Raw genomic sequence first — 23,614 nt, forward strand, 5'->3', positions numbered from 1 at the left:
TTGCAGCTTCATAAGTGTCTTCTTACATGGTCTCCTTGTCATCCTTCTTGAGCATCATCCTACCATGTCAAGATACAATACCTGCAGATGTAATTCACTCATGACAAGTCAACATCAGTGTGAAAATCTCCTAGTCTAATTATCTTCTTGCAAATCATTGATCAGACCCGAGACTGAGTGCTAGACATAGGAGAAGGCTCAAGGATTGCATAGTGCGTAGTTTTAGGAGGCAGGAGTGAGATATTGATGACTATGACTGCACAATGCGCAGTGACTGGAGGCCTAAGAAGTAAGGTTGCGTAATTGAGGAATAAAACGACATAGTGAGGTAGGCTTTCCCACTATGACTGCACAATGTGCAGTTCAAGAGAGAGACTGGGCCGCTGGATTGTGCAGTTGCACAGTCCAGAGAGACATACTGTTGTCTGACATTGCATAATGGGAGGTTGACTAGGAGGATAAATTGCACAATTCTAAGAGAAAAGAGGCAGATCTTGAGCACTATGAATGCACAATGCATAGTCCTTAGAGGCAGTGACTACACATTTCTCAATTCTAGGAGGCAGGGATGTTAATTGAGGCTTGCAGCTGCACAATGTGCAGTTCAAGGAGGCAAAGTGAAGCAAGGTATGTCAGGTAAGAAACTCTCTAGAATTTGACTAAGTATGGGATCAGTTATACTAAGGTGAAACCATGATAAGACTTGAACATGATCACACACTCGGAACGATCAATGACACAACAATGAACACTTAATACCCAAAATCAGCATGAACCCATTGATACGACAACTAAATGACACTTACCTCCAAGTGCGACACTTAAGATACACTTTGCAACACATGTGACGACACCAACAAAACAATGCATAAAAATTTGGGAATGAGTCTAGAACATGTCTCTATGATAGGTAAGACCCATTATTACCAAAGTTGCCTCTTGAAGGTGTATTATAACTCCCTTTTACAATGTGCGATACTCCCCTTACCAATGGATGACACTTAGGTTTTATTCAAAAAGGGACTATAAAACTTAGAGGACAAATAAGGAATATCTTTTACTACTAGAAATAACAACTCACAAGGTTAAAGTAGGCTCCAAACTTTGGATATAGGCCAAAATTTTAGAGGTGTTGTGGCAACAAAAACTGATTCAACACAAGAAACCTACCGATGCTAAAAACTTGGTTGTATGGGAATAATGATGTAAACAAAAAAATAGGACTCATTAGGAAAACAATCTCAAATAGTCTAAAACTACATATAGAAACTAAAGCTAACTTGGTTGTAATGCATAAAACTTTAGCTTCTTTGTATGACAAGATTATTGATGCTACTAAAAATTATTCAGAAAATAAAGTAGTTAATCCACTTCATCAAGAAGTTAATACCTTGCAATCTATTTTTGCTTAGTTGTAGGCAAAGCAAGAAGGATTGAAAAAACGGTATCAAGTTTTGAAGGAAGATCATAACTCGTTGTTGATATAGTTGACTGAAAAGGATGAAACTATTCAAAACCTAGAGAATTGAAAATATAACCTTGAGTTGGAAGTCATCCATCTACAAAATTCATAGACGAATATTGATGATGTTGAGGTCATGAGTTACCATCACTTTAATGATCAAGATTGCATCTCTAAGGATCATTATGGATCTAATACTTTCTCCCTTGGCAATGGAAATAACACACCACTGGGAGGAAGCCTAAGCTACATACTTTGAGACCTAAATTCTTCGACCTCGAGCATAATGAGTGTTCTTATCTCTTATAATATCATGAAGACTCTCCCCTGCCTTCCCCCACGCTTGCTACCCCTAAAAACTAATTAAATCATTTTTAATATTCATGTCACAACTTGATGCTAAAACAACAAAAACTTGATATTAGTTTGATGCAAAATATATTGACCGCGATATTAAAAAAATGCTAACATGGTGCAAAAGCAATAATAATGAGACAAACCTAATGTTTGCATGATGCATGGCTGATGTAATATGACTCTAATATGACACGAAATTAAATAAGAATACATATACATCATGCCAACATCGATGTAAAATGATGTAAATATGAAACAAAAAGACTAGAAAATTATGTATTTTGATGCCACTATGATGTTAACATAACTCACATATGACATAAAAATGACTCCCCATATTAACACATTATAATGTTAATACAATGCAACAACATACATCTCACACAAACTTGATGCAAAAGTGACTTTGTAAGTTTTTTTTTTTGCAATAATAATAGACATGTTACATTTTGGACGAACTTTATGCATCATATTCTTCATTGCTAATACAATTCCTCGCAAATTGCATGCCATAAAATATAATGCGGGCTTATGTAAATAGTGAGACCCCATTTAGACTTGTGTTTTGCATCATAATATTTGGGTGTTTTTCTAAATAGTATACAACAAGAGATGATGCTAATGATGTTGCTATGATCCTATGTTGTTGTAGTGTCTAAGTGAGAACTCCCTTTTAACCTCAAACAAGGATAACTTTATATTAACCCTAGTTATATTGCCTTCTTTTGTTAATTCAATGCTATTTAGAGTCAACGGTTAAATAATCAATTCTATAACTCTAATTAATCTAGTATGTGTGTCTCTCTCTCTCCATCTTAGGGTTTATGAAATTTTCCCTAAAACTAAGCAGTCAATCCACTATTTCTGTCCTATTTGTGGTAGCACACCGCCTTACTCTTATAAAAAAATATGATATAAGCATAAAGTATCCTCAAATGAAGATAAAAGCATTGAAACTTCGAAATATCTTCTTAAGCATGATTGGTTCTAAGAAATTTGTATCAATATGTAAATATATGTCATTCTATCTTGACCTACATTTCAATAACTCTAAATACACATTTTCAAAAGAAAAAAAGACATATTAATCAAAATAAAATTTGATGAACACACATATGGCACAAGATACACATAAAACAATTCGTATATTGCACATAAAATCACACAATTACATCAAGTATATATGGTGCTTATGAGATCCAACGATTTCTAAACTAAGAGATTGGTTTTTAAGAAAAATATCTCAACAACCCAACCACTCAACAAACCAAATATACCTCTTTACTAATGTAAGCATGATTTCCAAGTCCCCCACTTAACACTTACATTATTACATAAATCACAAATTACATATAGATCACTTATGTCTGATTGGTCTTCATCAACACTTACATCCACCCTAGAATCTTGTAGACACCGCTCTTTCTTTACCACAACTCGTGCTACCACTTTACCTCCATTTAAAACGTAATTGCCTCTCACCATTGTTGACAAACTTTGTAGAATTGGTGTTTCTTGACCTCCTGAAGGACAATCTTGATATTAAACCACTCTATAGACTAACTACCCTCTGTCAAAATGCAACAAACTACAATTTTGACAGTTATATAGGTAAGTTGTCTGGGTACTGAGTGTATTCAACAATTAATTATAAATTGACTTGTCTAACACACAAAAATCTCAAAAAAATAACCTGTAACTGATGCTCTTGAAGCCTGAAGCACAACAAGACCCATCCTCATATAACAAACTCACATAATCAAATTAATGATATGTTCTCTCAAAACCAAAGAATGTCGAGAATCACTAAATTAATTATGTTACTCTATTCATAATTGACTTTGCACCTTTTACAAAACAAAAAATATACAAATAACTGATTGATAGCTGCTTTAGAAGAATAAAATAAGTTCATCATTACTGTCACATGTTACCAAATTCCATAGACCTCTCTGTTCTTAACATTGATGGTAGTCTTGTATCTCCATACTTCCCTATCATTTTTTAGAGTTGCGACTTCTAACAAAACAACTTCATATTGAGTTCACGAATCTTAATATGTTTATGTATTTAACCTCCCAGACACTTCATTCACTCAAAACAACTTCAAGCATTAGGACTTTCTATTATATAATTATACAAAAAAAATAACAATCAAACACCAGAGTACAATAGAGCGCCAAAAACAAATGGAGACCAAACCAATGGTTGTTATGTTATATCGCAATAATTGATGCCCTCTCATTGATATGTGCAGAAATGAGTCAAGGGAGTTCTTGCTACTAAAGTTAAATTGGGGCTCAACATACCTACAATAGACGACATTGCATCTTAAACAAGTGCAAAGCTGACATAGAATTATGATGGTAAATTTTCGAAGTTTATGGCTGCAGAGGCTATGTCCATAGATCTTTCTCATCTGTGTTGTATTTCTTAAAGGTACTCAAGCTGATCACGTTAGAGGCAGCCATATCCTTCGTAATTGATTTGTGCAGATCCTTGAAAATATACACAATGTGAGTCGTCCTTATCAAACTTGTGATGACCAAATACGAGATCGATTTCTGTTATTTCGGCCAATGTCAAAGGCTCAATAGGTTCTTTGCAGTTGGCCTCATTCAGAACAGAAAGAACCCTCTTTTGAAGAGCCTATACTTCTCCACAAATCGCTGCTTGCAGATCTGAGTGGTCTTTGAGTGAGCTATACTGTGATTGGAGTATGAATATGAGTGTATATATGCTACATGCACGATGCGTAATCTGAGTGTTCAGAGCCCACAACTGAAATTGCGATTAACAATTTCAGACTAAAATCTAATGGCCACAAGCAAGAGGAGAAAATTCTTGCAGATCTATTCAGAAGACAGCTGTGATTTGAGTATGGAAGAGAGTATAGGCTACATGCGAGATGTTGTGATCACTATTGATCATTGAAGTGAAGCATCAATACTCCAAGAATGGATTTGTAACCAAGGAAGCTGTAAAACATTTTAAAAAAGCATACAAACGGGAGAATAACAGGGAGATAAATGATATTATATGGGGCATAGAACCATTCCCAAAAATGTTTGATGAAGAGGATAATGCAAGACTATTTGCTGCTGTAACCGAGGAAGAATTACTCTCTGTAATGAAATCATTTAAAAAGGACAAATGTCCTGGCCCAGATGGCTGGACCATAGACATTTTTATTCACTTCTTTGATATAATGAAAAGCGACATCTTGGGGATGGTGGAAGAAACCAGAATACAAGGGAGAATTCATCAAAATATTTCATCCACCTATATAGCACTGATTCCAAAAAGAAAGGACTCCTTTTCTTTTGCAGACTACAGGCCGATTTCTTTATGCAATGTCATCTATAAAATCATTTCTAAAATTTTAGCAGAGAGAATCCGCGGCAATTTATCAATCCATATCACAAAAGAACAACATGGGTTTCTAAGTGGCAGAAACATTTTAGAAGCTATGGCCATCGCTCAGGAAGCTTTACATTCAATGCAAACTAAAAATATGGGAGCTGCCATACTTAAAATTGATCTAAAAAAAGCCTTCGACTGCATAGATTGGAGCTATCTGAGATGTTTACTTATCAAGATCGGGCTAAATGACCTGTGCACTAAATGGATCATGGCATGTGTGGAAGGAGGTCTCCATCAAGGTTTCTTCCTGTCTCCCCTCTTATTCATTTTGGTCATGGATACCCTTAGTCTACACCTCAAAAAAGCGGTTGCTGCGGGGAATATCGGCCCTCTTTCCATCTCCAGAGGTAATTCCTTTACGCACAACCTCTTTGTGGATGATGTTCTTCTGTTAGCTATGCTTTATAGACAAACTTGGCATATATTGCATGAGATATTAAAATTATTTCAAAGGGCTACAAGATTATATATCAACGAAGGAAAATCCACATTTCATTATGGTAAGGTTAATATGGACGAGATGGAATATATCTCACAGTTATATAACATTCAGGTAGTTTCCATAAAAGAGGGGTTAAAATACTTGGGGTATCATCTTAAACCCACAGGTTACAATATTTCTGATTGGTCATGGATCATTAACAGATTTTACAAGAGAATATCAGGGTGGGAATTTAAATGTTTATCTTTAGCTGGCAGAATGATACTATCATAGTCGGTTCTTGCACAAATCTGTGTATATTGGGCGCATCTGTATTACATTCCATCGGCTACTATTAAAAATTTAAACAGTTTAATGGCAATCTTTATCTAGGGAGGATGCAAGGAAAAGAGGAAATATCATCTTACAAAACTGGAAAACATCTCCCTCCCAAAAAAAATGGGGGGCTGGGGCATCATGAATCTACGTCTCTTTGGCATGGCACTACTATGCAAATCATTGTGGCGAGCGGTTTTTGGGAAAAGCTTATGGAGTCAAGCTATTAAAATGAAATACCTTGAGAATGAAGATATCTATTACTGGTACAGGAACAATTTTAAATGGCCCTCTCAAGGATCAACGATTTGGAGAAGTTTTCAAAAGGTCCTTCCTTTTTTCTACAGAAACTTTATATGGAAATTACATTCAGGAAACAACATTCTTATAGGTGTTGATGCTATCAAGGGCGTAGAGATGGACCCCCCAATAGCTCCACAACTTCTCACGCTCCTCCACCAAAAAGGTCTTTTCTTCTGGGCACAAGTAATAGAAGGATGGAAGGATGCCATACCTCAATGGAAATCGGACAGAGAGCTCGGCCTCGAAGGAGCAATGGCTGCCCAATGGAATAGAATTGTATGGACAATGAAAAATGCAGGATTTTATAAAACAGAGGATAGAGATTGCATTGATTGGCAGGTAAAGAAAGGCCGGTCCATTGTATTAGTGAGAGATATATATCTCTCCTTGATAGAACAGCGAAGAGAGACCTCCCGGAAACTTTTCCCATACTCTCTATGGAAGGTTAGCTGTCCTCTAAAAATTATAATGTTTTCGTGGCTAGTATATCATAATAAAAATCTTACATGGACAAATTTGCAGAAAAGGAACTGGCAGGGGCCAGCCATATGCATAATCTTCTTTGCCAGCTCAGAAGATAATTTGCACATTTTTTTAAAATGTCCACAATCACAGAGTTTATGGAAGCAAATGGCTTCTTATTTTGGTTTTCCTGAGATTTCACATCCATCCATAACAGATGCATATGAATGGTGGGGTTCACAAAAATCAATTTGGCGTCCCATTCCATTAATTGTCTTCTGGTTCATATGGAAGTGGAGGAACAAAAGGATCTTCCAAAACAGTAAGGAGAGTTTTGGGCATATAATGGATAAGGTTATTCCTTTTTATTTCTCTGTCCTCCAAAACATTCCTCAACAGATAAAACATCAATCGACAGTATCAGACTCTCAACAACTCTTCTTCCCACGGGCTCATTTTGACGGTGCAACGAAAGATGGCATATGCGCTTGTGGTGTTTTCATTGGTATATCAAATGATCTCCAATACTACATGTATTGGAATGGTGGCAATGGGACCAATAACAAAGCTGAGGCCATGGCCCTGCATGGTCTGCTTCTATTCTGCACATTCATGGACATCGGCCCTATCAATGTATATGGTGACTCTAAAATAATCATAGATCACGTGAAAGGCAAACATAGTATAAAAAATGATAGCCTTACAGGATGGCTGGGCAGGATTACATCTCTATGGAAGCCTGATATATTCCCTATCTCACATATAAAACGTAAGCAAAATGAGCAAGCGGATGATCTTTCAAAGAAGGGAATGCAGTCTCCATACGGTAAGTGGCAACTGAGTATCTCTATGGAATCCTGTACATATGACATTCAACCTTTCTCTACGCTGGGCATATAAGGTTGACAAAAATCTGGTATGAATATCAACAATGAAAGATGTATAAAATTAAAATACTCTTAGAATAGGATGCATTTTCAGGATAAAATCTCGCCACATTTATGTAAATACAAAACTGTTTTTGAACATAATATAAATACCATACTTCCGCTGTCAAAAAGAGGGCAGAGCGCAAGGAGATCTCAAAGCCACTATACGCAATTGGAGTCAAAAACCATTTCAAAGCAACCTCCTGAACACCTTGTGGCATCTTATACCTGGCTTACTGATGTGGAACATATGGAAAGAGCGTAACAGAAGGATATTCAAAGATCAAACTATGTCTCTAGAACAAATTTGGAATAAATTTCATCAGAACATCCTGGAGACTCTATCAATCAGAGAATGGTACTCCGAGGATCTTCCCACACTACCTCAGGAGAAAACAGTATGGGATAATTGGGGGCTTCAGATAAACCAAAACTCAATCAATAAAAAGAACCCCAATATGCAGAGTCAGGAATCAAGCAATTGGACTCCGCCGCCCAAAGACATGCTCCAGCTCAACTTCGATGGAGCTTCTAAAGGAAATCCAGGGAAAGCAGGATACGGGGGAGCATTCAGAGATCATAATGGTAATCCTCAATGCGTCTTCATGGGCTCGATAGGATGGGACACCAACAACTCAGCAGAATTGGAGGGATTATGGAGAGGTCTCAAATTAGCTCATGAAAGGGATTTGTTTCCTCTCATTATAGAAGGTGATTCGCAAATCATAATCAGAATGATCATAAAGCTTCAGCACGGCTCACCCATTCACAAAGTAAGCAATAGCTGGAGAATGGCCCAGAGGCTTGAGCTAATCAATCACTGGCTTTCTCAGCACCAAGCAATCACTTTCAAACACACCAGAAGGGAAGGAAATAAGCTCGTTGATCTTCTGGCCAATATTGGAGTGGATGCTAAGGATGGCTACTTTGAAGGAACTATCACCAGCTTAGTTCCCGGGGACCAAATCGCCAAAGTCCAGGAAATTGTCACTCAGGACAAATCTCAGATGAAGGATACGCACCCGGATGCGGGTGATCACAACCGCATTCAATGACAGATCATACCAAGCAGACACCTGGCCTGACGGATGGCAGGCGGAAGGTCTACCAGGTACGCGGCGCAGGTGGTTATTTCAGGTTCAGAGCAAGTGAATTAATGTCGGTTCAGACTTGAAGCGAGCTTGACTTCAACGCGAGCATGGCTACTCTGCTCACAATTTGGTTCATTAACGTGGAATGGCTCAACACCGCTGCTGCAGTTAATGCCTTCGCTCTTTATGAAGCGATGCCGCCTCAATGCTCTTGTCTGGTCTTTCCTGTCCGCTTAATTGCCCGGCTCTGGAATAGGAAGGATTTTATCAGTTCTCCCACCATCTCAGGTTCACTCTGTCTCACTCGTTCTCTCAAGTCTCTTGCTGCTGTTACAATGCCTCGCAGTCGAGGCATTCCACGTCGTGGAGGTCGGTCAGGGATCAGAGGTCGCTCTCCACCTGCTCCTCAGCAAGTTGCCCCCATTGCCTTAGTCCCTCCCTCATCTCCGCCTTCAGACCAAGATAGGATTATCCCTAATAACTCTTACCAGACCTCCAGGTTCATATTCCAGAGTCGGCTCAACAGGCCTGTGGTGACGGTGAATTTTACAGTTTTTGTCTCAGAGGAGGAAAGCAACCAGCTCAGTTCAACCCCACCCGCTTCCTCACCTTCTCAGGATGACAACATTCTTCTTGGGGATATGAATGGGTTGGTGTTTCATGCTGACCGCATGCAGGAGGATGCCCCTGTCTCAGCTGCGCCTCAGCAGCCTATCCCAGCTCAGGAAAATGACATTATTTGCGAGCCATCTCAAAGAGCACTTGGTTTTGTACATTTGGTTACTGATTTTGAAGGAGCGTCGGTTCTGGACGAAGAAGGGCACGTGACCTGGGTCGCTTCACCAAGCCAGGCAAAGAAGGACCTGCCAACTACCTCAAGTCATGCAGATTAATCTCTGCTCCTTTCTATCGGTTCGCCTTCTGGTTCACATGCTATGCAATTTTGGTCCTGTGTCTCTGTTTTTGCAATTAAATGTTCTTGTCTGTTTCATTCTCATGCTTCAGGTAGCAACTTCAGACAACCAAGAATTCAATTTTTGTTTTAAAGATAGCCATGCTAGTTGCTACAACATTTTTGAGGTCACTAAAGGTTATGTTAACTGTAGCCTTGGTAAATTTTGTCAATCTGTCGGGGACCGAAATCAAATCTCTGAGGTTTGTATTGTAAATCTGGTTGACAGTTTAAACTGTAAAGTCCTTGAATTTTTGGTTGAGGAATGGCCTCGGCCTCCTCTGAGGTCTTGACCTCATTGTACATATTTTTTCACCTTTTTTAATAGAATTAGTATTTACCGAGAAAAAAAATATAAATACCATACTGCTTTTTCTTTTGAAAAAAAAACAATTGTGTAATCACGGTGCAAAGAATATGAAGATCAATGCACTCAGATCTGCTAACTTTCATTATAGAGATGATATGCAGGGTTAGGTGTGCGGCAGGCTAATGAAAATCGGTCAAAATGCCCATAAACCACCGCAAGTCGAAGAAACATGCGTTGGTGTGAGCGCTGGGATTTGATATTCGAAAGAATGTCCTTCTCCTTTGGCTCACGCTAGCAATCCTTTGGCGATAACAACACAAAACTATTCAAACACTAATCTCACACACTTTACGCTAATCTCACAGCTTCCTAAACTACTCAGACACTAATCTCACACACTTTACGCTAATCTCGCATCTTCCAAGCTCTCCCCATATAGAATAAAGCCAAAACTAATCTCACATCTTCCTAGCTCTCCCCATATAGAGTTAAGCCAAAAGAGGCTTTGATACCAAAAATCTCACATCTTCCTAGCTCTCCCCATATAGAGTTAAGCCTAAAGAGGTTTTGATACCAAAAAAGAAATGGGAAATATAAACAAAATTAAATAATTAGTATATTACACAATCATATATGATATATATGAAACCTAATAATTTCTAAATTAAAAAATTGATTATTAATAAAATATCTCAACAACCCAACCACTCAAAAAACCGAATTTACTTATTTAATATAAATATTATTTCCAAATTAATCAACTTTAAAATAACTCTAAAAACACTTACTCGAATCCTTAACCACATCATACACATTATCATTAAAAATATCATACACATTATTGAAAAGTGGTTTTTAAGCACGGCTTGAAGATAAAAAAATAATCCATAAACCATGAAAAAGACCTTTAACTACATATCGAAATCTACAAACTTGAAACATACATTTTACAAGCTAAATAAAGACTTTAAATTGAATCTCCCACTACAAAAATCAACTCTAATTCCTTTAAAACTGAGAATCGTTTACGTGCTACCCTTTATTTCATTCTTTCCCCACTTTAATCTAATCATATTATCTATACACATTATTAAAAAAATATTTATACACAAATACTTTACATCATATATCTAATTAATTAAATATCTCACAAAAATATATTTTTTATATAAATAATTTCGTACGTACCACTTTTTTAAAGTTATATAGTCACATTATAAATAAAAAACCCCTTACAAAAATATATTCTATACACTTTCTTTGTTTACCACATACACACCGTGATTCTTTATACATATATAAATCCTTACATCTCCATAATCTACACCCTTTCTTCGTGTACTAAATGCACTATAATTATTTAAAACTTATTTAGAATTTATCATTATTCACTATTCACTCAAGCGAATGTTGTGTACACACTTTCTTCTTTGTGATTCTTTATTGATTTGACTGGAATTAATTAACATATATTAAACAAAAATATTACACAAAATAATATATTATGCATCTATTTGTATTCCGTATAATATAATTATTGATTTTTTAAGCGTTTTTTCCCAATTTGCTTTATTGATTACTATTTTATTAAATTTTTATAATAATAATTTGATATTTTATTTTTTTATTAAAAAAATATATACAATAATATTTTCATATTAATTAAAACATTCGTGATAAGATATTTATTATCTTCCTATAATATATCATATCATTATTAATAAAATATATCCCATCACAGATCTCACTTATTAATAAAATATATCCCATCACAGATCTCACTTGGTATATGAGAAGCAATACTATAATATATTTCAATATCTTAAATTTTTATTACTTCACATTTTGTACCATGTAATTGAGCATAGAGATTCTTTCTTTGGTTGATTATTTCTATGTAAGACAATTTAACAATTACTTTTTTATTTTGTGAGTGGGTAACTTTTTATTATTTTACTTATTATATATTTCAATATCTTAAATTTTTATTACTTCACATTTTGTACCATGTAATTGAGTATAGAGATTCTTTATTTGGTTGATTATGTCTATGTAATACAATTTAACAATTACTTTTTTATTTTGTGAGTGGGTATCTTTTTATTACTTTACTCATTATTCAAGGATTATATTATTTTTATAAATTTGTCTAAACTTTTGATTTATTTTTTAATTATTTATTATTTTATATATATATATATATATATATATATATTTTATTATATTAATATTATTTTTTTATAAAGTTAGGTAACTTATATTAATTTAAAAACAAACAAGATACATGATTGTTTTTTCATTATCAATGGTTTTTTATTTGGGAAATTAGATAAGTAGCATAAATTCAAAATCTTTATATTATTACGAAGAAAGTAATCTCACTTAAACTAAAAATATAACTAAGAAAAATGCATTACTAGTGATAAACATTGTAAAAAAAACGTTGACTAGTTGAGTAATATAGATTGTTGGGTGTAATACATGGTGGACTAATGAACCAATATTTAATTGTCAATCTAGGGAGGGTCGTGGACTTCGAGGAGCAACATCCAAAATGATAGAGAATGACTACAACAACATGCAAAACAAAACCCTAGACCATCTCCTCACACCTTGAGTTCTTGCACTTCATCAATCAATACTCTAATCATGCACTCCAAAACAATCATTAGAAATAAAATCATAAACACTAATCCTGCAATCTATCAACAAGTGTAAGCAAACCCTACTAACCGAAAAGAAAACTTTAACTAATAATTAGAAGACAACCCTAATCTAGCTCATGCAATGTTGGGCAATTTATTTAACGAATACCCTAAACTACCAATCAACTTTCTCACTGAGCATTAACTCCTGAAATGTTCATAAGAACTACTTTGATCAACTAAAGACACCAACATATAAATCCACTATTCAAATCAAACGATTTCAACACCAACAATCAAGAAAGAATAGTCTCTCAAAATTCATGCACTAAAATCACTCAATCCTATATGCAATCTGACCATTAAAATGCCCTCTACTTTGTATGCACTCACTAAACTACAAGCATGGCAATCAAGAAAGAATAGTCTCTCAAAATTCATGCACTAAAATCACTCAATCCTATATGCAATCTGACCATTAAAATGCCCTCTACTTTGTATGCACTCACTAAACTACAAGCATGGTTTGGATCTGTTCTAATATTAGCAGTGCAACTAAATGCACCAATTAAATCAACACTTTCTATGCATGCAAATAAAAACAATCTTGCTCTAATCAAATGTCTTCTTAAAGTCTTAGAACATACTTCAACAAATGTCTATTTGCAATTGACTGGAAATCCAAAAAATAAGATTAACAATACTCAAGGAAGAAAAGATACAGAAGGCAAAGTTCCTCGTGATCCTAGAGATACAAAATAAATTGTCAAACCAAATCACAAGTTTCTTAATACAAATCGTTGAAATCTTCTTCTTTAATGACTATTCCCGCATTGGGTATGAAACATATATCATAGTTAAAAGTGCGTGCTCTTCTTGAATACTAACCATTAATCAAATAATCAAATACATAAATTTTGTGATCTACCTCAACAATAGTGACAAGAGATATAGACCTTAGTGAATCAAGCAACCACAAATTCAACTAAGAGCATATAAGGATTCTAGATTCACATGGGTAGAAAAGAATACAATACATCTAAAGAGATCTTGCACCCATAACCATTGATTTTCCAAATCTGAATATTAAACAACCATTTATCAAAGCATTTGTATCTATGAAGCAAAAATAGATAATGAAAGATATCAAACATGGATCTGTGAAATTCATAAACAACCACATAGTTGATACACTTGGAACTATAATAAAAATGCACACTATTCAAACATATCTCACACCATGCAAAGGAATTGAACATATCTCACACCATGCAAAGGAATATACAACAAGAGAGGTGTCGAGCTTGTCTGGTGGGCCCTACTAGTCTAGCTCACACCCTCTTTTGAAACATTTAATTACAGAGCAGAAAGAAATGATCATAAAATGCGTGAGAAGTGAAAAGAGGAACCTGGTATCCAAAGCCTTTTCATTAAATCAAATTAGTCCATTACATCATGAGACAATGCCTAGATCTAGTTGATGAGAGGGGATTAACCCCCAAAACATAATCCAGCAACATTAGGGTATGGAATGGCTTGTTGTTCTAGATCCATATCTCGGTTTTTACAACTTTTACATAACAAATATGACTTTAGAGAAGTCAATCCTTTGCAAACAAGATGGAAACTTGGATCCCAACAATTTTCCATCAATGGATACCTAGTACAACCATAATCTAATCAAGGAAATTCAAATATGATACGCAATTTTACATTTTATTGCAAATTTGGACATGATTTTATAATTATGGAAAAATTATGTTTTTTTTACAAAACTACCTCAAAGAACCCTTTGGATCTTCCAAACCGATGCAAATTTTGAAAAACTATTCGAAGGGAGCCTAATTTTCCATATTTTCAACAAAACTCGTGTTTTAGAATTCTAGGATTTGCCCTCATCTACACACAAATCGAGGAAGAAGTTGGCAGTTTGAAAATTGTGCAAGTTTAGGGCCGAGTTATTAATTATTTTCTAAAAAATGATCCGTATGACCTAGGTGCATTCTAACTCATGTGGAGGTATTAAAACATCAAGTTGGACAAAAACCATCTTCGCTTTTCCCCTAAAGTGTGCCAATCTATCGAAGCCCCAAATTGGTGCAGGTAGGAACTCAAGATAGGTGCAAGAAATGAACCACACTTAGTGAATCACCATCAATGAGGGAAAGTGCATTTGACCTTGAACAAATATTCAAAGTTATCTTTGACAAGTGTAATTGATAGGCCTCATGATGACTTCACATATGAACATCATTGCAAATTTCTTCTTAGTGCAAGGATATTTGGGAGTGCAGGATTAAGGCCAACCACTATGCACTTAACAATACATGTCTATACAGGTAATTTGACCAAGTTTCAAACCTGCATATGCACAAACCATAATATATAATGAATTTAATGTTAAATCTTGTTGAAACAAGGGAAATGTGCTAAATGGTAAATATTGACCTTATCATACCAAGAATGCTTAAAATAATGACAGTAACCATAGAAACTAAGCAAAAGCATGAGGGATTTCAGAGCAAAAAGTGGTATAAAGCAAGAAAAAATAGAGACTTGACATAGATTTAAAATCTTTACATTACTTATCAAGAAAACAACCTCACTTAAACTAAAAATATAATTAAGCAAAATGCATTACTAGTGATTGACTACCATAATCAAAACAAAACAATTTCACTGCAAAAAATGTTGACAAGTAAGGTAAGTTGGCTCGCTTGATCATGTCATATTGTGGGAGAGTCCACTTGGATTGGTGGAAGAGAGCCACTTTCTTCTTAAGAGAGAGTAAATGTGATATATTGTTATATTAATTAAATTAATATAATAGTGATAATTCAGTTTCATGAATTTTTGTCATTCAAACATTAAGGTCATTCATTCATTACAATAAATTAATACTTTATTCCCCCCTCCCTCTCCCCCCTCCCCCAAATAAATTAGTTGTGTTGTGTGAAGCCATGAATAAGAGTGCCATCATTCTTAGATCATTGAATGAGATGCCCATGCTATTTCTAATATGCAAATTCGTTGAGCATGAGAATAGATGGATTGAATTGAGAGAGATAAAAGCTTGTAGCTTGGTTTCTTCACCTTCATAACCTCATAGCTTGACTTGCAAGTGATATCTACATTGGATACCTTTGGTTTTGTAGAAAAGTTCTCATTAATATCAAGTCTTTTGGTTTATACTCTATTTAAAAATAAGCGTTTTATCATTGTTTATGAATATGTAATTAATGTTGTTTTCCATTATTGTTATATATGTATTTTTCATGTTATGAGTGATTATGTTTAAATTTGGCAATGAGGGTTTGGTTTCCATGAATTTATGTTAACCATTTCTATTTATTTAATGTTTTTGAGTTTTAATTTTTTTTTTCCCGTAGAAAAAGTCGTAATTTTATTCATAATATGAAAAAATTACATTTTGTAGATGCTTAAGCATATGCAGATGACTGTTCCTGTATTCGCAAGCGAACAGAGATTACAAAATAATAAGAAAAATACAAATAAAAATGAATGTCAGCGGGTCTATGCTTTCCTGCCCTTCTTCTTCTCCACCCTTCGCCAGCCATCAGAGTTTGGTGCAGTGATAGCCAGCTGATTTTCTGTTGTAGTTATTGGTTGTTCCTTGTCGGATTCCGAGCCTTCAGATCCATGGGTTCGTTTGATGCCACCTGCTTCCAACTGTATGTCTTGTTGCTGTTTCATATTGTCAGGCCCCAATTGTGTGTCTGGGGCATTTCCTTCCTGTGTGTATTCCTGTTCCATTGGTGTGTCAGGTTTTGTTTGTTTTCCTGTAGGTTCTGTCTGCATGTCCTCTTTTTCCCTCCAATCGGTGTGCTGCCATCCTTTCGGCTTTTTCTGTTGTTTCTTGTTCTCTTTGGGGTCCTTCTTTCCCAGTGGGCAGGTGTTTTGGAGATGTCCTGTTTGCATGCATCTTAGGCACCTGAACGCTGTGTTTTCATAATCAAGCGATTGTATCCTCTGTGTATTATTATAGTTCAATGTAATGTGATCCGGTAGCCCCAGACTTAGATCCACTTCTACGCAGATTCTAGCATAGGTGAATATTCCTTGGTTTACTCTTTCTCCATCTATTTTGAGGAATTTCCCCAAAGAATTTCCAATGGCTGATAAAACTTTGTAGTGCCAGAAGTGGAGAGGGAGGTTGTGTAGCTTCACCCAAACAGGAACTGTTGATACTTTCATAGTATTTGCATCAAATTCGGGGAACCAGGGGGTGGTGAAGAGGCCAGCCTTGCCCCAGAACCAAGGCCCCTGGTTGATAATATTGTCACGTTCTTGTTCTGTTGTAAGAATAACTATGAAGAAACCCTTTGAGCATAGGTGAACTTCACAGTCAGGTGTCCATGTTGTGAAGATCCAGTGATGCAATGCATCTGATTTTGGCCAGAAACCATTGAATCTACATATAACAGCACGTGTGGCTAGATCAGTGTGTAGATCAGTTACCTCTGGCAAAGTTACTTGGATCGTTGGAGATTCCAGTGTTTGTTCCACAATGTAGGGACCTGGTAGCTCTGGTGCTGGACCTGGTTTTGGTTTAATGTTTTCCCCTTTCCCTTTCACCGCGTCCTTGAAGGAGCCTGTATTTTTTGAACTGGATCCAGCGCTTCCTCCTCTCAGTCGGAGGTTTATGATGATTGTTGAATCTGTGGTTATATTGTATTCCTGTAGGGTGTAGTGGTCCTGTAGACTGCGCCCCTTGTAGATCAAATTTTGCCCTTGTTTTGGGATGCCAAGAAGGGTTTGTATTCTGTTCCGTAGCTCTAGGATACTGCTGCCCTTCCATAATCTCAAGCAGTAACTTCTTCCTTCCGGTGCTTTTAGAAAGAGTTGTGTGAAATCCGCTTCTCTGGGGTCCGAGCCCTGCTGAGGTCGCTGTATGACGGTTGCATGTCCACAGATCTGAGTTCTTTTGTGGCTCCCTGTTCTTCTGGGTGCCTGATCTGGTGATTTGATGGCAGATCTGGGCAAACGGTAATCTGCCGTGGATGTAATGCCCGATCCAGTTCTTTGCATTGACCCTTGTAATTTTCGTGCTCTGTCTTCATCTGCACTCAGGGTTTTCTCCCTCAAACCGGCCGTATCATGGGTTTGGAAACGCGGGTCTGGGCCGATCTCTTGTCTGTTCTTCCTAACCGCTTCCCTGTGTGTAGGCTCGAAAGGATCCGCTTCCTTCAGCATTTGCCGGCTTCCAGAGCCCTCGCTGCCACCTGTTATCAGAAACCCATAAGATTTGCGAGGCGGCTTGGCCGTAGAGGCTAGGGCCACAACTGCGATACACATCCGGTATTCTGCCGTCCTCTCTTCAGTTTTTCCACAGCTTCTCGTTGCATTCTCCTCCCGACAATGCCAAGGCGTATCTTCTATCACCGCCTCCAGATCTTCTCTTCTTGTACAAGCAAGATTGGGGCTGGGAAAATTTTTCAGAGCTTTTTCGCTTCTCTTAACATTTACATCCATTCGAGTTCCCATGTACTGCAGCGCCTGGCCATCTCTTTCAGCGCCTATGACAACAGATGGATTTTGAACGGCAGCCATGGTTGTCGAAACCCTGGTTTTTTTCGTTGCAGAATCCTCTCGCTTTTCTCGTTTTTGAGTTTTAATTATCATACAAGTGCATGCATTTATTCCATCCATGTTTTTTGTGGGAGACTTTCCTTTTTGGTATTGTAGATATACTATCTTTGTTGATATTGTGGAGATATGGCCTATGAGAACCAAACTTTGAAAGTCTTGTTTTATAGCTTTTTATCCTATAACTTGGAGGGTTGGGTGAAGATGCCACATGGAGTTCCATGTCCCCATTATCTATTTTGTAGCTCCCTATCCCATTGCTTGGAGGGCTAGCAGAGATGTGACATAGAGTTCCTCATGTTGGCCTTCCCTTGGCCTTTGGATGAAAATTCAAATGTATTTTATTACCTCCTTATTCCATCCCATCCATCTCTACCTCACCTATTCTCCTTTAATTTCTTAGAAGAGACTCTAAAAATGTGCATGTGTATTGCAGTGAGTTGATAAATGCCTATGGATGTGGGATACAAAAGCTTTTTAACAAAATCTTGGCCCTTACCATGATATATGAGTGTTGAGGAGAGGAAAGGAAGATGGAACATGTGCTAGGCACTAAAACTAGAGAAATTTAATTGAAATCAATTGTTATCCTCATTGTGCACAACTAAAACCAAGTTCTAAAAATAATTCTTACTATATAAAAGTCTAAAAAATTTGGTTCATCCTCCTCCTCACCTTCATTAGCTACTTATTCATGTGCTTTGGTTTGATGAACATATAAAAGAGATTATGTTCTCCTACTACTTAAAAATATGATGTTTTTGCTTTGCTCTCACTGAATTTGAATCCCTATGAAGGACATACTGACAATCGCTTTTCTAGTGGTTCTCGTGGGACAAGAACAATGGAGGGTGCATGGTGATATAAAGCTATGTAATATCAAGCAAGCACACACCCTGTAAAGTGGAATGATGCATGCTCCACATGTGGCTCTCTTCTACTCATTAATAACACTTTAGTCTTTCTAAATTTCCCCAAGAGATCCCACAATTTTTATCCTCTATGTTTGTCTTCTAATTATTTATCCAACGACAAATCTACAAATTTAGTATACCATAGTCATAGATTAAAAAATCACTGTGATATACCATGGTCATAAATTAAGTAGTTTGATAAATATCTATAAGCATTCATAATGAGAACATCCACAATCTCTTAAATGGAAAAGAACTCGCAAGCATCATAATACATGCCATTTGATAGTGAAAGTATCCACTATCGTTTGATTAGATAGAACTCCCCACATACCCATAGAATTGAACTCCGTATGTTCCCATAATCCATGCCATAATCACTACAATACACCATGGTCATAATTCAAGTGATTTGATAAATATCTATAAACATTCATAATGAGTACATCCATAATCTCTTAAATGGAAAGAAACTCACAAACATCATAATCCATACCATTTGATAGTGAAAATATCCACTATTGTTTGACTAGATAAAACTGCCCACATACCCATAGAATTGAACTCCTTATATTCTTATAATCCATACCATTGTACTTTGATGTAAAAGAAATAATTAAAATATGTTAATATTTTTATTTATGATCATGAATGATGAAAATTTTAATTAGGAAAATAAATTATTATACTACCTTAGTGGAATGAATGAGTAGATATCTATATTTAATGAAAAAGAAAATATTCTATCACTTTTTCTTTTCAAATTAATAAAATCCATAAATAAATAATCACCACAAAGTACAACTCACCTATTTAAAAGATCAAATAAACACATTTATATATTTTACCAAATAAATGGTCTAAAAACTAAAACCTAAAATAATATTTAGTACTTTTCTTTTCAGAATAGTAAAATAAACAAATAATCACCGCAAGGTAATCTTAAAAAAATTAAATAAACACATTTATATACTGTACCAAATAAATTATACAGGAATTTTTATTTCTATTAAAAAACAAAAAGTAGCCAAATTTTTATTTGGCTATTTCTATTCTAATCTAACTTATGTGATATAAAGGAAGATTGATATGAGAGATGTACCACATACTTTATTACCCCGAAGGCAAACCAAGTTACTTCATGAAGATGAACCATGCGAAAGGGAAAGCAGTCATGTCAAATAATAAAGAACTCCCACTTGAGAGACCTGCCCGCAAAACTGCACTCCCGTGTTCCGGGGAATATTTACTTCAAATCGGCCAGCAATAATAATCCAAGTGATAGTTCACACGTAACAGCAATCCACCCCCTAATTTGATGGTCCGGACAACGGCAGCGTAAAGGCTACGCTGCAGCCTTTAGCAGCAGGCCCCCATATTTAACGTCCGTAAAAGTTATTCTGATGCGATGTCCTCCACTAAAGTTACATCACCTCGATCATTACATTCAGGTACGAGGATATTGGGTATCTGCGGCCTGCCTCATTGGATTCCAGGAAGGTGTCTGTAAGCAAGTTCCATAAGAAGAGCCCAAACCAGTGGTTTCTTTCATCCTGTTTTCTCCAGCCATTCCCTTTTTCTGTAAACTCATTTCCGCTTCTTCTGCTGCTGCAATTCTAGCTTTGCTTTTCTCTTCGCAGCAACATACACCAACATGTCGACCAGTTGCTTGAGCGAAAGGTTGTTAATGTCCAAGTTAATGCAAGGCGATTTCAGTGAAGTCCCGCCGGAGCCCTTTGCCAGCAGCGACGAGGATGTCGAACAGGAGGCCTTTGCCAGCACAGACATGACGATTTCATACTACGAGAATGTGGCGCCGATGGCCTCGAGCCGCGACTTTTTGTCAAACAACAACAACGAGGGGGAAGGCATCATGCACCACGCCTCAAGCTGCATTGATGAGTCGTACAATCAGGAAGTCCGCCCGCTGCTGGATGTAGTGGACAAGCTGCGTAATATGGATATTACTAAGGAGGGCATCGAGCTCCCCACCATAGTTGTTGTTGGAGATCAGTCCAGTGGAAAATCAAGCGTGTTAGAATCTCTCGCCGGGGTCAAGCTCCCCAGAGGCCAAGGTATTTGTACGCGAGTCCCGCTCGTTATGTGCCTAAAAAGTTGCACAGATGGATCGCAAGCCTCAATTTCTATTAAATACCCGGGCAAGGAAGAGCGAATTCAAGAATACGAGATAACAGAGAAAATAAAAAGTGCTACAAACGCCATCGCGGGAAAAGGGTGTTGCATAAGCGACAATCCGATAACGCTTGAGATTGTAAGAGAGGGAGCTCCGGATTTGACACTGGTGGACTTGCCAGGTATTACCCGGGTGCCCATATCAGGTCAGCCGCCGGATATATATGAACAGATTTCAGAAATCATATTGCGTTACATTACTCCAGAGGAAAGCATTATTCTAAATGTCATAACCGCAGATGTGGATTTTTCCACCTGCGATTCAATCAAAAAGTCCAAGTATGTGGACGAACGCGGCGAACGAACTTTGGCCGTCGTCACCAAATGCGACCGCGCGCCTGAAGGGCTTCTGGAGAAGGTCACCATGAACGCCGTCGACATACGCCTGGGATATGTCTGCGTCATAAACCGCACCGGCGGGGAAACCAACGAGCAGGCGCGGAAGAACGAGAAGGTATTGTTCGAGAGCCATCCAAAGCTCAAAAAGATCGACAAGTCCATAGTGGGGATCCCTGTTTTGGCCAAGAAATTGATGCAAATTCAAGGGAAAAGCATCTACAAATCTATGCCGACCGTTGTGAAGAAAATAGCGGCCATGCTCTCGGAACGGCAGGTGGAGCTGACCAATCTGCCGCAGCATCTTTGCAGTCCGGGTGAGGCCAACGTGCTGTTCTACAAGCGGCTGAAGTCAATGGAAGAAAGTCTCAACAAGATTCTGATCGAGGGGGATTTCAAGGAGTTCCAGAATGACCGGAAAATGCACTGCACGGCTCGGCTCTGGGAGATGTTTGAAGGCTACTACGCCGATCTCCGCGAGACGGGCTCGATGAGTGGAAAGTTTCTGGCGAAGGAGACGGAGATGCTGGATGAGGCTAAGGGCGTTGGGCTTCCCAACTTCTTGTCACGCCCAGTGTTCAAGAACCTGTTGGAGGCTCTGGTGGACCAGATCGCCGACAGGAGCTTGGAGCTGGTCTTCAGTGTCTGGGAATACATGGAAACTGTCTTACTGCGAGTAATTGACTGCTATTGCCGTTTCCATCCGCGGCTGCAGGGCGAGGCACGGAGAGTTGCTCAGGATCTTGTTGTGAAGAAGAAGAATGATTGCGAGAAGCATGTGAGGGAGACCATCGAAATGGAGAAATTGGTGGACTCCACTCTCAGTCCTTCATACATAGAAGAATACGGCAGGCTGCTCACATTCAAGAGCCAGTTCTTTGACAGACTCAGTAATGCCAGGCGCAACGGTTACGCCATGGTTGAACTGGATGGAATTGATGTGGATGTGTCGGACATACTGGATTTTCCTCCTGAACGCGTGGTGGCGGCTTACGATATGCAGATGAGCGTGATGGCTTACTGGAGGGTGGTTACTCTGAGGATGGGCGATGGAATTCCTTTGCGTCTACAATTCATGTGCAAAAAATTGGTGATGACTGAGTTTACCAGTGAGTTTCTCACCCAAGTGGGAGGTCCCAAATATGGTTCCATGGAGGAGATAATGGAAGAGAGCCCGGAGGTTGCAAATAGGAGGAGTAGCTTGACCAACAGCATCGGTATGCTCACAGAGTCCAAGAACACTGTTGAGGCTATCATGGACCGGATTACAAAGGTTTGAAACATCGTATTTCCAACCTTGATCGGATTACTCTTCTTTTTTCTTACCATAACGACCAGTCCTGCAGTCCCGTCGAAAGTTTTTCCACCGTAAATTATGTATTCAGGTCATTAGCTATGTACCGTCTTCCTTGATTTCATGGTGATACGCTATTTTATTTTCCGAAGTAGCAGTGAACTGTGTGGGTAATCCGGTTGTAGTCAGGTCAATAATGTACAGTCTACCTTAATTTCCGTTAATATGAAGGTTCTGTCATGGTGATGCCATGATTTTTGTTATCTCTTACATCTTACATTTTCAGCTTTTATAAATCGTACATATTTTATTTTATTTGCCATGAAAAAATTCATAATTTTAATGGTTAAATTTACTTGCCTATTAAACATTTACTCTTAACCATTATATAATAACATTAACCTTTCATTAATATAGCCGTAGTCTTTAACGCGACTTTTTGAAAGCCTTTCCAGCGATTTTTTCCGGTGAAAATCCGGCAGTAATTTATTGAAATCGAAGTTTGATAACTAGTTTCTGCACAATGAAAGCGTCCCATTGGTTTTTCAGGGTGCTGAATCCGAATATGCAGTTAAAAAA

General features: G+C 37.4%; 1 pseudogene; it reads left to right on the forward strand.

The window, feature by feature from the left end:
* Positions 1-20,670: 20,670 nt before the first annotated feature.
* On the forward strand, positions 20,671-23,298 carry LOC149250867 (dynamin-related protein 4C pseudogene; annotated as a pseudogene).
* Positions 23,299-23,614: the final 316 nt, after the last annotated feature.

This window comes from Pinus tabuliformis, chromosome 7 (genome assembly GCF_031772625.1).
Source record: "Pinus tabuliformis cultivar Carrire ecotype Pingquan chromosome 7, CPIR1, whole genome shotgun sequence".
In the NCBI taxonomy this organism is placed as follows: domain Eukaryota; kingdom Viridiplantae; phylum Streptophyta; class Pinopsida; order Pinales; family Pinaceae; genus Pinus; species Pinus tabuliformis.